Source organism: Hevea brasiliensis, chromosome 2, assembly GCF_030052815.1.
Source record: "Hevea brasiliensis isolate MT/VB/25A 57/8 chromosome 2, ASM3005281v1, whole genome shotgun sequence".
Taxonomy (NCBI): domain Eukaryota; kingdom Viridiplantae; phylum Streptophyta; class Magnoliopsida; order Malpighiales; family Euphorbiaceae; genus Hevea; species Hevea brasiliensis.
Window position 1 is genome coordinate 90939253 of NC_079494.1, and position 17836 is coordinate 90957088.

Here is a 17836-nt window from a genome sequence, read left to right on the forward strand (position 1 = left end):
ATTTCTAACATTTTTACTAAATTTTTCTTATTAATATTTGAGTTAATTATGGTTCCTTGCTTTAGTTTAAATATTTTTCCGGACGTTCTAGTATGGGGCCACCGATCATAGGAGCAGTGGTATGCGGAATTGCTACCGGGAGGATGTTACAAAAAGATTAATAATAGAAATATAATTTAAATAAGTGTTATAAATGTCCCTTTCATAATAATATTAAGTTAAGAATAATGCTATTAGAATATTAGTATAATGTAATGTTCTTACTGTAACCTTATGAACTAAGCACCTCCAAAGAGGACTAAATTAGGAAAAGAAAAAAAAAGGATATTAAATTTTAGAAACCTTATTGAAGCATAATTAGATCTAAATTATCTGAACCATGTTTTATTTCCATATATATTTCGTATATTATTTCTTTGTTATATTATTGCACCACTAAGCAGAAATGCTTAGTGCGATGGATTTGTTTCCTCGCACAGGAACTGAAGGTAAAGCCTAAAATATATATATATATTAAACAGAGATTTTGAAGTTCTGATCTGCAGAAGTGTCTAAAGTATTCAAGGTTGTCACCTCCTCAGCAATACAAGTAGCTAGGGCCCATATAAGTTATTTTATGTATTTTGTACATTATGTAAATTATGAACTTGTGTAATTAGTTTATAATTCATGTAAATTTATGTAATTTGAACATTTTTACATATGAATTGAGTATGAATGGAAATGTATGGAAATGATTATGAAATTGAAATGTATGGATGAGATTTGAAATATGAGAAAATTATGAGAATGATTAATGAAATTTTTATTTTAAAATATTATTGAAATTTCAAACAAGTGAATATTGAGATACGCCAAATGTTAATAAAATAGGGAAAACTCTGCTGTTTTCTCCTTAGAAAAATAATTGATATTAAAAGATAATAACCTGAAAATGATTAAAGGAATAAAGTAAGATAAGATAGGGTGCTCCAGCACCAAATGTAGCACGCCTTGCTCAGCTATACTGTAGTTGGGTGAGGGGTGTCACACCGGCACTGTCAAAGGCAAAGATGGTGTTGAAATAGTCTATGTTCATCACCCGGTCAACACCAAGGAGGCGAAATTCAATCCTGCCCCTGTCCTCCCTATTGGTAGGCCATAATTCAATCCTGCCCCTGTCCTCCCTATTGGTAGGCCATAAGGTGGTCTTAAAGCTACCCAAAAATTCCAGTGTGGTGTCTCTGTAGGCTGGGAATTGGAGTTGGGCGAACCTTGTCCACCCAATGCTATCAAGTAGCCCATTGATTTCATCTTGCAACCTGATTTGCTCCAAAAGCAGAAAATCCATGTATTTGGAGGAGCTTATTTTCCGAGCGTGGAGCCTGGTGCACATTGCCTTGTGGGCATCATCACAAAATCCCCAAGGAATGGGGATTTTGGGTTGTGGAGCGGGTTATGGCTGTGGTTGTGGTGGAGGCTGAGGTGGAGAAGGTGAGGATTCTCCTCTTTGCCTTGAAGAAGAGCCGATCCTTCTTGCAGATCTCTTTGCAGGAGCCATGGATGAGTTTTTAGGAAGGAGAAGAATAGGGTTTTGGTGAAGAGATATGAGATTTGAGAGGTTTTTATAGGCTAGGAAGGGAGGAGACGAAAGGTTTTGTGTTTATGAAGGGTTTAAATGCTAGGGGTGCATTAAAGAGCCGTTAGGACTCTTCATTTTGTGCATTTCGCCCCAGGAGTCACGTCTGTGACGAAGTACATGGGTCATGTATCACTACACGGGTCCCGACATGTAGGGCCGTGTAAATTTCTGCTTGAAAAATTTCAAATTCTGTCGTAGTACACGGCCCATGTAAAATGGGCTATGGACCCGTGTAACTTTCTGTCTCTCGAATTTCTTTATTGGATATGTTACACAGCCCATGTCAAATACTAGGAGGCCCGTGTAAATTTATGGCTTTAAGTTATTCTGCTAGAGACATTACATAGCCTATGTAAATTGAGCTATGGACCCGTGTAATTTTCTGTCTCTCTCAGAATTAAAAATGCAAGAAATTTACGAGCTTCCAGAAAGTTACACGGGGCATGTAAAACTAGTACATGACCAGTGTAATATTCTGATTTTTCAAATTTTTGTCAAATAAAAAATTATTATTACCACAACACATGAAATGGGTGTAGAGTTTAACAATAGAGCTACTTCCCTGGTTTTGTCCAATTTTCCCTTTTGTGGTTTTGCCTTGGTGATTCCTTTCCTCTCTTTGTCTCTATCCCCTTTTCAAAAATCCTACAAGATGAAATGCTAATGAGTACAAAACAAAAAAAAATCTAGGTGAAAGAAAAAGAAAAGAAGAAAAGTTCAGAAAAAACTTTTGGGTTGCCTCCCAAAAAGCGCTTGTTTATAATCTTTAGCTAGACTTTATTTGTTTATGGTCTGTCGGTAGGATGGTCGAGAGTGCAATTTACTCCCATTTCTATAGGTTCTCCCTGAAAGTAAGGCTTCAGCCTTTGCCCATTGACCTCAAATGCACCTGAGGTTTCGCTCCACACTTCTACTGCTCCATGTGGGAAGACTCGGGTGACCTTGAAAGGTTCGGACCATCTTGATTTCAGCTTTCCTGGAAAGAGTTTCAATCTAGAGTTAAATAACAGGACAAAATCTCCTTCTTTTATCTCTTTCCTTGCTATGCGCCTGTCATGCCATCTTTTGGTTTTATCCTTGAAGATTTTGGCATTTTCGTATGCATCCTGTCGGATTTCTTCCAACTCATTCAGTTGTAAGAGCCTTTTCTCACCAGCAGCTTTGAGGTCAAAGTTTAAGATCTGAATTGCCCAGTAAGCTTTATGCTCAAGTTCAACAGGGAGATGACATGATTTTCCATAAACCAGTCGAAAGGGTGTTGTGCCAATTGGGGTTTTATATGCAGTACGGTATGCCCATAGTGCATCATCTAACTTCATGCACCAGCCCTTCCTGGATCTATTTACAGTTTTCTCCAGAATCTGTTTCAGTTCCTTGTTTGATATTGCTACTTGACCGCTAGTTTAAGGATGATAAGGTGTGGCCACCTTGCGAGTTACTCCATACTTTTTCAGTAGTGTTTCGAATTATTGGTTACAGAAGTGACTTCCTCCATCGCTAATTATTGTTCGCGGTGTGCCAAATCTTGTGAAGATGTTCTTTTTAAGGAACCTTGTGACCACTTTAGCATCATTGGTTGGTGTTACAATTGCTTCTACCCATTTTGACACATAATCAACTCCAACCAGAATATACTTGTTTCCATGGGAAGAGGGAAATGGGCCCACAAAGTCTATTCCTCATACATCAAACAATTCTATCTCAAGTATATCATGCAGTGGCATTTCATTCCTTCTTGAACTGTTACCTGTTCTTTGGCATTGATCACAACCTAGCATAAAGGATCTTACATCTTTAAACAAATGTGGCCAGTAAAACCCTACTTGCAAAATCTTGGCTGCAGTTTTTGAGGTGCTAAAATGTCCTCCATATAGCGATAAATGGCAGTGATAAATGATACTTTCTATATCTTCCTCTGGTATGCATCTTCTTATCAGCCCATCATTACATCTCTTGTACAGTAGAGGTTCCTCCCATAAGTAATATCTGACATCATGTAGGAATTTCTTCCTTTGCTGATAAGTCATGTTTGGAGGCAGTACCCCGCATACAAGAAAATTAACAAGGTCAGCGTACCATGGAGCCTTGGAGAATGCAAGTAACTGTTCATCAGGAAATGAATCGTCAATTGGCAAATCTTTAAAGTCCTCTAGGTACTCCAATTTTAGTCTGGAAAGATGGTCAGCTACTACATTTTCGAATCCTTTTTTGTTCTTGATTTCAAGGTCAAATTCTTGCAGGAGTAGAATCTATCGAATTAGCCTTGGTTTTGCTTCCTTCTTGTTCAAAAGGTATTGGATTGTAGCATGATCTGTGAATATGATGACTTTTGACCCAATGAGGTAAGATCTGAACTTGTCCATTGTAAACACCACTGCTAGGAATTCCTTCTCTGTGGTGGCATAATTGATTTGCACCATCGAGTGTCTTACTAGCATAATAAATAGCATGGAGCTTTTTATCCTTTCTTTGCCCGAGCATTGCTCTAACTGCACAGTCACTCGTGTTGCACATCACCTCGAATGGTAGCTCCCAATTTGATGGCTACATTATTAGTGCTGATATCAGGGCTTCTTTCATCCTATTAAAGGAAATAAGGCAATTTTCATCAAAATCAAAGGGAACATCTTGACTTAACAAGTTAGTAAGTGGCTTAGCTATTTTGGAAAAGTCCTTGATGAATCTCCTGTAGAATCCTGCATGTCCCAAAAAGCTTCGAACTCCCTTGACTGATGTTGGTGGTGGCATGTTTTCAATGATCTCAATTTTTGCTTTATCAACTTCAATTCCTCTTTCTGATATCAAATGTCCCAGAACTATGCCATCCTTTACCATGAAGTGGCATTTTTCCTAATTTAGGACCAGGTTTGATTATTCACATCTTTCCAACACCTTAGATAAATTATCTAGGCAATCATCAAAAGTAGTTCCATAGACGAAAAAATCATCCATAAAAACTTCCATGATATCTTCAATATAATTAGAAAAGATAGCCATCATGCATCTTTGAAAGGTAGCAGGGGCACTACAAAGACCAAAAGGCATTCTCCTAAGTTTGAATTGCACTTTTTATTCTTTTTTGGTGCTTACCCATAAACTCATTCTTCTTGGTAGTTTGGAAGAGCACTACTATGATTCTTTTTATTATCACACTTGCACTTTTCTATTTTTGTTCCCCTTTTCCACCTTTTTTTTTATTTTTTTATACTTTCCTGATGTACCTCTTACCTTTGCATTTTGATTTCCTTATAGAGTTAAGTAAGTGTTTAGGCTAGTAGTTAGGTAATTTATGCAAATTAACAAAGAAAGTATATATAGGGATAAAACTTAGGCTCAAATTGGTTACAATTGATATAATTTACTAAGGGTGGGTTATTAAGAAGAATGCCTAAATCATCTCTTTTTAAAGTGCAGACTAGGATTTCACCTCAGTTGATAAAAGAGATATGTTCCAAGGATGGTGAGACATAATTAAGCTTGTTCATATTCCAAGAATTTTCTCCTAACTTTGTAAATTCATTGTGACAAACTAATAACCATGAACTAGTTTAATTAGTTTAGCTCCACTTAGGAAGTAAATTTTTCACAAGCAATTCATTAAAGCTATTTGCCTATCCAGTAAATCAATCTTGTTTAATCAAGAGTGAACAATTATTTGCTTATTGAAGTCTTGGTCATATTTCTAAGAAAAGTTTGAAAAATTTTGCATAAATTTCGATAAAAATATGATATTTTTGGTATTACGATACACAAGTAAGATAAAGGTATAAAAAGGCAATGGAAAAATGCAAATGCAAAATGAATATGCAAAATCAAACTAAAGATGTAAGAAATTGCACACACCCTCAAGCTCAAAGTTGTCATTATCTCCTCAATGGTAATAAATATAATATGCAAGCTATAAAAATGGAGATAAAGTAGAGCATATATATATATATATATATATATATATATATATATATATATATAATAGACTAGATTTAGGCCTATGCCTATACAAGATGTCTTAATCTAGGCATCCTAGTCTAAAATGTTTGTGAGGGTGAGGAGGGTCTACTCTTATCATGTCTCTCTGGGAGCATATTTAATTTGTTATGTGCTTCCTAGAGGCTATCCGTTGGATATCTAAAGGACTGAGTGAATGTTTTCTCCATCCTCTAAAGGTATGCAAGGATAGGATCAGCAAGAGATGGTGTAAAGGGTGGTACTTAGGCTGGTGAAGCTTGGAGTCCTGGGTCAAGACCCTGATACTACTGCTGCTCCATAGGTTGCTCTTCCTCTAGCTATTACTATGCTCCTAATGATTCGCCTCTCTCTTACAGCTATGCCCTAGGTACTACATTCCCATGTTCATCTACAAGGAGGCATGTGTCTCTGACCCTCCTGTAGATGCCCATGGAAATGCAAATAGTTGCATCTATCTTGGTCATTCCTATGATGGGATGCAGCCGCACACATGCTAGTATAAAGCCATAATGTATCGCTATCGCAGTGATGTGGCCACCATTCATTATGTGTCATGTGGCCTTGTGAGATATCCTTCTGAAGTGCTAGCACAAAAATATCTAGTGCTGCGTCACTGCTCATGAACCATGCATAAAAAAAGAATAACTCATTGGTGTTTACCATGCCTAGGCTACCTCCTTGCCCCATAATCGTATGTGCTGCTAGGCAGTGAAGGTATTATTGTGCCAGGTTTAAAAGTTCTAAAGATTTAAAGCAGCTTAGATGGTACTCTGGTCCATCTGGTGCAATGGTCCTCCAGAAAGTAATGTTATTGTAGACTACTCTGTTGAGTGGGATTTCTTAGAGGCTAGTGCAGTTAAACCCAAATATGGCATTGAACTTATCCATGTTTAATGCTCTGTCTATTCCCAAAAGCCTGAATTCAATCCTTCCCCTATCAGCCCTATCCATGGCCCATAAGTTGGCCTAGAAACACCCAAGGAACTCTAATGTAAGGTCCTAATAGGTAAGGAACCTTAATTTGGCGAAGCGCTCCCATCCTATGTTGCGTAAGTAAGTGTCTACATTGGCCCTTATCCCCATTTGCTCCAAGATACTATTGTCAAGGTATTGGGTGGGGGTAATCTTGCACTCTGAAAGATGAAGGGAAAAAGCCTCATGGTGTAAATCATTGAATGGCCATGCCAACTCAAAGTATTGACGCAGTTGTGGCCTTCATGGTGCTTGTGGTTATTGTTGTTGGGGTTGGGGTTGTGGTAAGGTTTATTCCTCCGTACGTGTTTGTTTTATTCTTGGGCGTGATGGAGGAGATGGAGAGTAATTTCTTCTATGTGAGGAAGAGGGATGGTGAGTCGCTTATTTTGTTAGAGCCCTAGAAAGAGTTTTTTTATTCTTGATTCTAGTTTGGGAGAGGGTTTTGGTGAGGAAAAGGGATTTGAGAGAATTTGGAAGGCTAGAGAAATGTAAATGTAATGTTTGGGAAGGCTTTTGGTCTTTAAATAGGAGTTTGGGGTCAATTAGGGGTTGGGATATAAATTTTCGCATAAAATAATACAAATTTAAAAAGGGGCTATTACATTTTACACGGGGCCATGTAACGTTGCATGGGTCACCCCATGTAACTTTTTGTCCACTCTTTTATTTTATTTTTTTTTGTCTGATAATTTACACGACCCATTTAAGGTTACAGGGAGTTTCCCTGTGTAACTTTTTGAACCGTATTTTAAATTTGCTTCTTAACCCTTTTGGTTACATGGGGTGTGCATGCATGCATGGGGTACCCTGTGTAACATTCTGTAGTGCTTTTCCCTTCTATTCCTTAAGTTTTCTATATTATATAGGGCATACTTTGATGCATAGGATACCTCGTGTAACATTTTAGACTTAGAATTTTTAATTTTTTATGATCCTTTTATTTGTGTTAGGTTGTGTTTCACTACCTATCTACTAAAAACTCTATGAAGTAACACTTAGGATGCACAATGATACCTTTTTTTTAATTTCCATTCGTATGCTAATTCAATTCTAAGTATATCAATATAGCACAATATTAGTAGGTAAGGAGACTTCCCTGACTGAGATCCTCTTCTCTTGCATGGTTTTGATCCCTTATTCCAGTCCATCTTTCTTTTAAATTGTTCCTTCTCCTCTCTTCACTTGAAATAGTTCAAGGTTGGAGCTTGGTTAGGGTTATGCAGTAAAAGAAAAAGAAAAAAGTGCAATTATAAAAAAAAAAAAAGAAAAGAAATTAAAGCATTAAAAATCATGGGTTGCCACCTAGGGAGTGCTTGTTTATAGCCTTTAGCTTATCTATTCTAATTGGCTTATTAAGGGGTGAGTGGATTAGTAGAGGAGTGTGTTGCTCCTTTCTTGATAGGTTCTCTAAAGAAGCATGGCTTTAGGCATAGTCCATTGACTTTGAAAGCTCCTGATGTCTTACTGCATGCTTCTATCGCTCCATGAGGGAAGACTTGCAGGAATTTGAAGAGTTCGGACCATCTAGACCTTAGCTTTCGAGGGAATAGCTTTAATCTAGAGTTGAATAGCAAGACAAGGTCTCCTTTTTTTATCTCTCTTCTTATGATGTACTTGTCATGCTAGTTCTTTGTCCTTTCCTTATATATCCTTGCATTTTTATAAGCATCATGCCTAATCTCTTCTAATTAATTGTGATACCCCTTACCTATCTACAGTGTAGCCAAGTAAAGCATGCCACATTCTGTGCTGGAGCACCCTATCTTATCCTGTCCTGTCCATTGTTAATTTTAAATTTCATAGAAAATATGTGGTATTTTTTTTTATCACTAATTATTTCTGTGGAAACCTTGGCAGAGCCTCTTCTGTTTTATTAGTATATGGCGGGTTCCACTATTCACCTATTAAAAATAATTTCATATCCATTCATATGTCATATAACATATCATTCATTTTCTCATATAATAAGTCATTCAAAAGAAAATTCATATACAGAAATTCACATCTTTATTTACAATCTCAAAAAATATCATTATAATTTAGTTACATCACCAACTATAATTACATAATGCTTATATACAATGAACCAAAATATTAAGTCCATACATGGGCCCTACTAAAATACTACAGCTAATGAGGTAAACTCTGGACTGTAGCAGATCTAGTCAATTGTAGTCAGAACACTACTATGGCGGCTGCTGATCTCCAATACCTACGCGATGGAAAATCCAACGCGCTAAGCTAATTGCTTAGTGATGCATAATTTTAAAGAATAGTAACTAAATAATTCAAATAATAATTCTAAGTAATATTTTGCAATTCTAGGTCAATTGTATATTTTATTGCACTTTGAGAATAAATTAATTATCAGGATCTTATCAGTGTATTTATTTCTTTCTCTGTCTTTTTAAAGTCATATCAGTGTCTTATCTATTCATTTGTTTCATTCTCAGTCTTTTAAAATTATATCAGTGCCCAAGTAACCCATAACAGACTATAAGGCTGCATACACGAGATTATACTGGTTAGACAGCTGTATGTCTATCCAATATACGTCTGTCATGTCAGGCACAAGGCCAGTGAGCAGGCTTTTAAAGCCAAAAATAAAATTAGGCACAATGGCCAATGGGTAGGCATATAACCTATAGAACAATCATATCAGACATATATTGTTGATCAATGATTACTCATGTAGGCAGTACTGCTATCTATAGCAATTGGTATACCAATCGATCTAACTATATATATATAAGCCTAGATTTACTTTGTGCAAGTAAGTATTATTAATTATTTTATAGAATTTTCATGTCAATGTATAGTGAGAAAGTGGGTCCCACATACCTATTTCATGTAATCTAGCATGTAGTGACTTATTAGGGATAAGTCCCTACCAAAAATGATTTATTTTAAGAACCTTTCTTTAGGTTTAGTTTTACTGTCTTGACTTTGCATATCAAATTGAGTAATTTTTTGCCACTGTTTAGCCCCACTTCCTTCATGGAAGTTGTTCTTCTATGTCTTGTCTTTATTTTCCTTTTTGAATCATGTCATTTGGATTCGTATAACTCAAGTTATGGTCAAATAACCATAACTAATTCAATTACAAATTCTTGTTTTTAACTAGGCAGTTTTGGTATTACATTTTAGCAATTTATTTAAATAGGTTCTAGCAATATTTAGGCCTAGTGTTCTTCATAGGATTTGTTGCCCTACGTCTTATGATCACTCAAAATTTTTATTTGCAATTTTTCAATTCTTGTAGAATTAATCATAGCCACATTATTGGCCTGGACTCAAATGTCTTATACTAACATAATTCCCATTTAGGTCAGTAAATTTAACCCAAACTTTAAGTTTCTTGCATTCATAATTTGAAGAAGGTGTCTAAAACACAATTTGATCTCTATTTCTTAGGTTTCTAGAACTATATGGCACATCTTAATTGAAGTTTTCTAATGAGAGATATGACTAAAAGAATATTCTGGAGTCAATGGTCACTTAGGCAATTTCCAGATTTTGTACACTAAATTGACCTAGCCAATTGACCTATTTCTCTTGATTTTTGGGTTCTAGTCAAAATAGCAATATTGTAGGTCTATGTCTTATTGAAATTTTGGCACTATTTTCAGGGCATTTGGCTTTCTGTGGACCAAGTTATGGCCTCTTTTCCAAAACTAGTCAAGTTGCCTTTGTCTAGCAATTTTGGGCAGTTTTAATTCTGGACAGTTTTGGTAACCCAACTTGGGCAAGCAATTTGGCTTGGTTAATAGTATTTCTGGGCTTTGTGTTCTTTACAAAAGTTGTAGCCCTATGTCTAAGCTTTCCAATGGTATAAATTTCAAGTCATTTGGACCTGTCTAGAATGAGTTGTGACCAAATGAAAGAGCACTGTTCATTTGGTCAGTTTTCTAGGTTCACAATTTGGTAATTCGGATTAGGGCAACTTTTAGGTCACTTTTTGGAGAGAATTTGGACATGGTTTCTTCATAAAAATTGGTGCATTTTAGGTCTGGTTGTACCTCTAATTGACCTCATACCAATTGGAGCCACAAAATTTCGGTTATGGCTCAAAATACACACTGATTTCAACAATTCTCAACCTGCAAGGAAATTACAGTTCCAATTTTCATTCCTACAACTCCCTTACTTCAAATTTGCATTCATGGAACTTCTAATATCATCAATCAAATCTCAATACAATCAATTTCCAACAATTTATATAAGTCTCCAATATGTAATTCAAAACCCCAATTCAATTGTCAATCACAATATACACATGAAATCAATTTGCTACTACATGTAACTTCAACTATCAACATATAATTCACTTCCACTTATCCATCAACATCACAAGACACCATTCACATGCATGAAATTATCAATTTTCTATGCTTCTTAAGGCTGCCAAATTGGGATAATTACATAAAGTGTTCAATCATTTATTCAAACCCTAATTCACATTGTCAACCTCAAACATACTCATGCAATTAAATTCTAGTACATGTAACTACTTAATCAACCTCACTAATCATCATTTACATGTAAAAATTAATTAAACTCTTATATTTCCCATGACTACCAAATTCTAGGGCTCACCATTCCTCATTATTTTCTTCAATTTTTTTAGCATATCAACTCAATTCAACCTCAATTCAATGTTTAACTAAGAAGGGAAGAGAAATTATGCACTAACCTTTAATAAAAAATCTCTCAAGCTTGTAAAACCTCAAAATTTCTCCTTTCTTTTGCTTCCTATATACTTCCCAAGGTGTGAGGACTAACTTTAATGAAGGAATTTGTGAAGATTAGGGTGAGAATGGGAGGGATTCAAAGCTTGGATGATGAAAATCCATGGAGGAAAATGGGAGAAGGAATTCGGCCATTTGAGAGTGAAATGAAGAAGATGAGTTAGTGGAATAATCCTTGTCATCTTATGTCCCTTTTATACCCCACTATCAATTGTTTAATTATTATTATAATCAAAGTTTTAATATTTCAAATAATACCCCTCATTTTTCCTTAATTACATTACACATATTGTTTCATATTTTCATGGGATTTCTAAAATTATAATGTCACTTATTTTAATGGACATTTAGGTCAAAAGTCAAATCTAGGTGCCAAATGACCAAAATGCCCCTCTTCGGGTTATAGTCGAACTTATTCGGTAATACCGATTAAATCCTTGATCCGACTGTTCCTTAAATTTTCATTTTCATCTATACCAATTAAACAAATTTTCTTTGACATTTTTAATGTCATTTATACCTCAGTAAATCTTTAATTACATCCCGAAAATTATTTCCTAGGATTCCTCTTAGGTTTGGGATCGTCAACTGCCTACGCAATGACTTCCCGGTACGGCCACCCATCGCTGCGGTTTCAACTCATTTAACCTAATTGCATTTCATGTCTTTTATTTTTCCTTAATTTTTCTTGTATTTTCTTATCATATATTCCATCATTTTATGTCTCCTCACTATCATTTAAGTGTAGTTCCAGGCATTCTGACTGTCCGAACAGATGTTAGTCATCGAAATAGTAGAACGTACGGATGACCTACAGTGAGGGTGTTACATTAATTGAGTTGTAGAAGCCTCTTTTCTCTAGTGGCTTTTAAGTTAAAGTTTATGGTCTTTATTGCATAATAAGTCTAGTGCTCTAGTTCAACAAAGAGGTGACATGATTTCCTATACATTAAGCAAAAGGGAATGGTTCAACAGTAGGCCCACAGTACATCATCTAGTTTCAAGGACCAATCTTTGAACGATTCACTGTCTTCTTAAGTATCCTTTTTAATTTTCTATTCAAAATTTCCACTTGTCCACTTATTTGAAATGGTATGGCATTGCCACTTTGTGAGTCACTCCATATTTTTTGAGTAGTGCTTCAAATTGGCTATTATAGAAGTGACTTCATCTATCACTAATAATGGCTCTTAGTGTACCACTCTTTGTAAAGATGTACTTTTTAAGAAACTTGATGACCAGTTTCGAATCATTGGTCGGTGAGGCTATTGCTTCAACCTATTTGTATACATAATCCACACCAATTAAGATATACTTTTTTTTGAATAAAGATGGGAATGGACCCATGAAGTCTATTCCCCACACATCAAAGAGTTCAACTTAAAGTATTCCATGAAGAGGCATTTCATTCCTTCTTGAGATGTTCCTGATCTTTTGACATTAACTGCATGTAAGCACATAGTTCTTTATATCTTTAAACAAGTTTGGCCAATAAAAACCTGATTGCATAATCTTTGCTACTGTTTTTGAGGTACTGAAGTGTCGTCCATATGGTGATGAATGGCAATAATGAAGTACACTCTCAACTTCATCTTCTGGTATGCATCTTCCAATGATACCATCATTGCATCTCTTGTAGAGTAGAGGTTCTTCCTAAGTATTGTCCCTTATGTCATGAAAGAATTTTTTTTCTTTTGTTGGTAGGATATGTTTTGTGGTAGCACTCTACACATAAGGTAATTTACTATGTCAAGTTAAGATATGGATAGGAGGTGCTTATCTAGAAAGGAGTCATCTATAGGTAGTTCATCTATGATGTTTCCCCTTTCTTCTTATCTCAGCCTGGAGAGATAGTTAGCTATTACATTCTCAATTCCCTTCTTGTCCTTAATTTCCAAGTCAAATTCTTACCGAAGAAGCATCCATCGAATTAGCCTTAGTTTAGTTTTCTTCTTGTTTAAGAGGTATTAAAGAGTTACATAATCTGTGTATACAGTGACTTTCAATCTAACTAAGTAGGATCTAAACTTGTTAATTGCAATCACAATAGCTAGAAACTCCTTTTCTGTAGTTGCATAGTTAATCTGTGCATCGTTAAGTGTGTTTACTTGCATAGTAGATAGCATAAACTTTTTTTTATCTTTTCTTTGCCTAAGCACTACTCTTACTGCATACTCACTTGCATCACACATGATCTCAGATGGTAACTCCCAGTCTGAAGGATGCATTATTGGTGCAGATATGAGAGATTCTTTTATCTTACAAAATGAATCAAGGCAGCTTTCATCAAAATCAAAAGGCATATCTTGATTTAACAAGTTTGTCAATGGCTTAGCTATTTTGCAAAAGTCTTTAACAAATCTTCTGTAGAATCCTACATGTCCCAAAAAGCTTCACACTCCTTTTACTAATGTTGGAGGTGGCATCTTTCCTATAATTGTGATCTTTGCTTTATCCTCTTTTATTCCTCTTTCTGAAACCAAATGACCAAGAACTATGCCTTGTCTTACCATGAAGTGGCATTGTTTCCAACTCAGTACTAGGTTTTATTTCTCACATCTTTATAACACTTTAAAAAGATTAGTCAAGCAATTATCAAAAGTAGTGTCATAGACAAAGAAATCACCCATAAATACTTCCATAATATTCTCAATAAAGTCAACGAAAATAGCCATCATGCACCTTTGAAAAGTAGTAGGGGCATTGCATAAACCAAAAGGCATTCTCTTATAGGCAAAAGTGTCATAGGGATAAGTAAAAGTGATCTTTTCCTAGTCTTCTGGGAGAATAGGATTGGGAAAAATCCTGAATATCCATCCAAGTAGCAAAAATAGGAATGCTTGGCTAGTCTCTCAAGCATTTGGTCAATAACAGGGAGAGGAAAATGGTTTTTTTGGCACTATTCAATTTCCTATAATTAATGAACATCCGCCAATCAGTGATAGTCCTAGTAGAGATTAGTTCATTATTTTCATTCTTTATAACAGTCATCCCACCCTTCTTAGGTACTACATGTACTAGATTAACCTATTTACTATCAGATATAGGACAGATTACACCTGCATCTATTAGATTTAGAATTTCTTTCTTTACAACTTCATTCATGTTCAAGTTTAGTCTTCTTTAATGTTCTATAATGGGTTTACTGTTCTCTTTCATAGGTATTCTATGCATACAAATGGAAGGGCTAATTCCTTTAAGGTCATCGATTTTTATCCAATGATCTTCCTATGGGTTCTTAGTTCTTTTAAAATTTTCTCTTCTTTTAACTCAGTTAGACTAGCATCTATAATCATAGATAAGTTGAGTTTGAGCCAAGAAATGCATACTTGAGAGTGGAAGGAAGAGTTTTTAATTCTACCTGTGGTGAAGCCTCTTTTGGTTTTGCCATGATAGGAGTTTGTTTCAACTCCTCCACTTATAGTGCTTGAGCCATTAGTAGTAATGGCTAGCTTTTAAGGTGTAACACCCCTTACCCGTCTATGGTGTAGGCAAGCAAGGCATGCCACACAGTGTGTCGAAGCATCTTAACTTATCCCATTATATTCTTGGTTATCACATTTAATTTTATTTAAATTCATATTGATTTATTTTACTAGAGAAACTGATGGAGTTTTCCCTAATTTATTAATATTTGATATATTACACTAATCACCTGGTTAAAACAATTTCATATCAATTCATGTACTCATCAACATTCTCAAGTTCAATTTAAAATTCCAATCAACATTACTCAATTTCAAGCCATCAAATTCATTCAGATGTTCATCCATTTATAGTCAATTTATACCTGAAATTCTCAAATTTCATTAATTTACATCACTATACAATTTATTACAAAGAGTTATAATTTACATCATGTACAATTGTAATTCCATAAATTCATAATTTACGTTACAAAATTTAAAGAATATTCACAATACACTAAAAATAACTAACATGGCCTAGTGGGCCCTACCAAATGCACTGCACGGATGAGATGATATTGTCTGACACTGACGCATATCCAAAATCTCAAACTCCCAGTTTGATATCCACTGGGCTTTCTTCTTATCTCCGGAACCTACGTGATGGAAAATCCAATGCGCTAAGCATTTCTGCTTAGTGGTGCAATAATATAATGAAAATATAATATATAAATAAAAGTAATAATTTTCAAATTGTAATACTTATAAGGAAAATGTATAATAAATAAGTTATGGATTAGCTTAAGGCTAATTAAAATTTATAGTATCAACTCTTCCTAGCATTTTATAAGTTGATCCTATACTGATCTTAAACATCATTTTAAGTTTTATTGAACTTTGGGAATATTTATTTTATTGCAATCTTTCTTTTCCTTCTTTGTCTTATTACTCAATGCCTATACTTTGTTTCAATACATTTTTAATCTCATTAATACTTTTCACTGCCCAAGTAACCTATAACCGACTGACTGACCTGGATAAACAGGTAAATTGGCACTGGGTACCAAGTACCTCAGGCCATCACACCATCAGTCACAAAGTGTCTCCAAGTGTGCAACAGAACAACTAATGAGCTGTAATAATCATTAGGCACAAGGCCAAGTATATCAAGTATAGTAGAATGGCCATAGGCCATAATATCACAGAATGGCACGAAATGCCATAAATCACAGAATGGCATAATGCCATATACAGTACTGTTAATAGAACCCTATTAGCATGCCAACCTATCCAAACCAATCACACTAGGCCTACTAAGGCATATTAAAAAATTTAAATGTGAAGTTCAATAGTTACTATTCACCTCACTAGTCAATCAAAATGTTGACTTTTTCATAGGCAATAGGTATGTTGGTTCTAATAACACCAACATACCACATTTTGCATTCCACAAATGATGGCATTTGTTGCCAAATCCATCTCAAAGCTTATTACATGTTATTTTAATTTTTCAGATTTCATACCTTGAGTTTACTGTTCCATTAGTCATTGCTACAGTAATAATTTGGCTAAACTCTCTTCAATAAAGTTGTTCCTTATTGTGTTTTCTCTAATTTCCTTTTTTAATCAGTCTATTTGGAGTTTTCTAGCTCAAGTTATGCTTAAAAGACTATTCTAGACTCAATAGTTACTTATACAAGTTTCCAGATTTTGTATGATGTCTTAACCTAGCTAAATGACCTATTTCTCCTAATTTCTAGGTTTTGGTCAAAATACTAATATTGTAGGTCTATGTCTTATAGAAATTATGTCACTGATTTCATGTCATTTGGAGTTCTATGGACCAAGTTATAGTCTTTTTACCAAAACTGGTCAGTTTGCCATTGTCTAGCAATTCTGGGCAGTTTCAATTCTAGATAGTTTCGGTGTCCCTATTGAGGTAAGCAATTTGACTTGGTTAGTGGCATTTCTAGGCTTTGGTATCTTCATAAGAGTTGTAGCCCTATGTCTAAGCTTTCCAATGGTATAAAATTTAGATCATTTGGACCTGTCTACAGTGAGATATGACCAAATGAATGAATACTCTTCATTTGGTCAATTTTCTGGGTTCACTAAATGGCAATCCGGATTAGGGCAAACTTTAGGTCACTTTTTAGGCAGAATTTGGACATGGTTTCTGCATGGAAAATGGCACATTTTAGGTTTAGTTTTACCCCCAATTGGCCTTATACCAATTGGAGTCACACAAATTAGGTTATGGCTCAAAACACACATTGATTTCAACAAATACACAACCTGCTAAGAAAATTACACTTCCAATAAAATTTCTCTATCTCCCAAACTACAATTCTGCATTCAAAGCACTTCTAATATCATCCATCAAGTCTCAATTTGGTCAATTTCTAGTAATGTACACAAGTCTTCAATAATTGATTCAAAACCATAATTCAAATGGTCAAGGTCAACAATATACACATGAAAACAATTAGCTAATACATGTAACTTCAACTAGCAACATATAATACACTTCCACTAATCCATCAACACCATAAATCAATATTTACATACATGAAATTATCAATCTCCTAAGGACCTCAAGGCTATCGAATTAGACAATTTCCCAAGGTCTTCAATAATTGTTCAAACCCTAATTCAATTTGTCAACTTCAAACATACACATGCCATCAAACTCTAATGCATATAATTACCTTAATCCACATCACAACCCATCACTTACATGTAAGAATTCATCAAACTCCCTTACTTACCAAGGCTACCAAATTCATGGCTTCACCAAACACTCATCAATTTCTTTAAATTTCTTAACATATCAACTCATTACAATCTTAATTCAAAGTTTAATTAAGAAAGGAAGGGAAAATTGGCACTAACCTTCAACTAAGAATTTTCAAACCTTATGAAACTTCAAGATTTCCCTTTCTTTTTGCTGCCTATATACTTCCCAAGATGTGAGGATCAACTTTAGTGAAGGGAGTTGATGATTTTATCTTGAAGATGAGAGGTATTTAAGCTTGCATGAAGGATTTCTATGGAGGATTTTAGAGTGATGAATTCGGCCATTGTTGGAAGATTGAAGAAGATGAAGTTGTTAGTGGAGA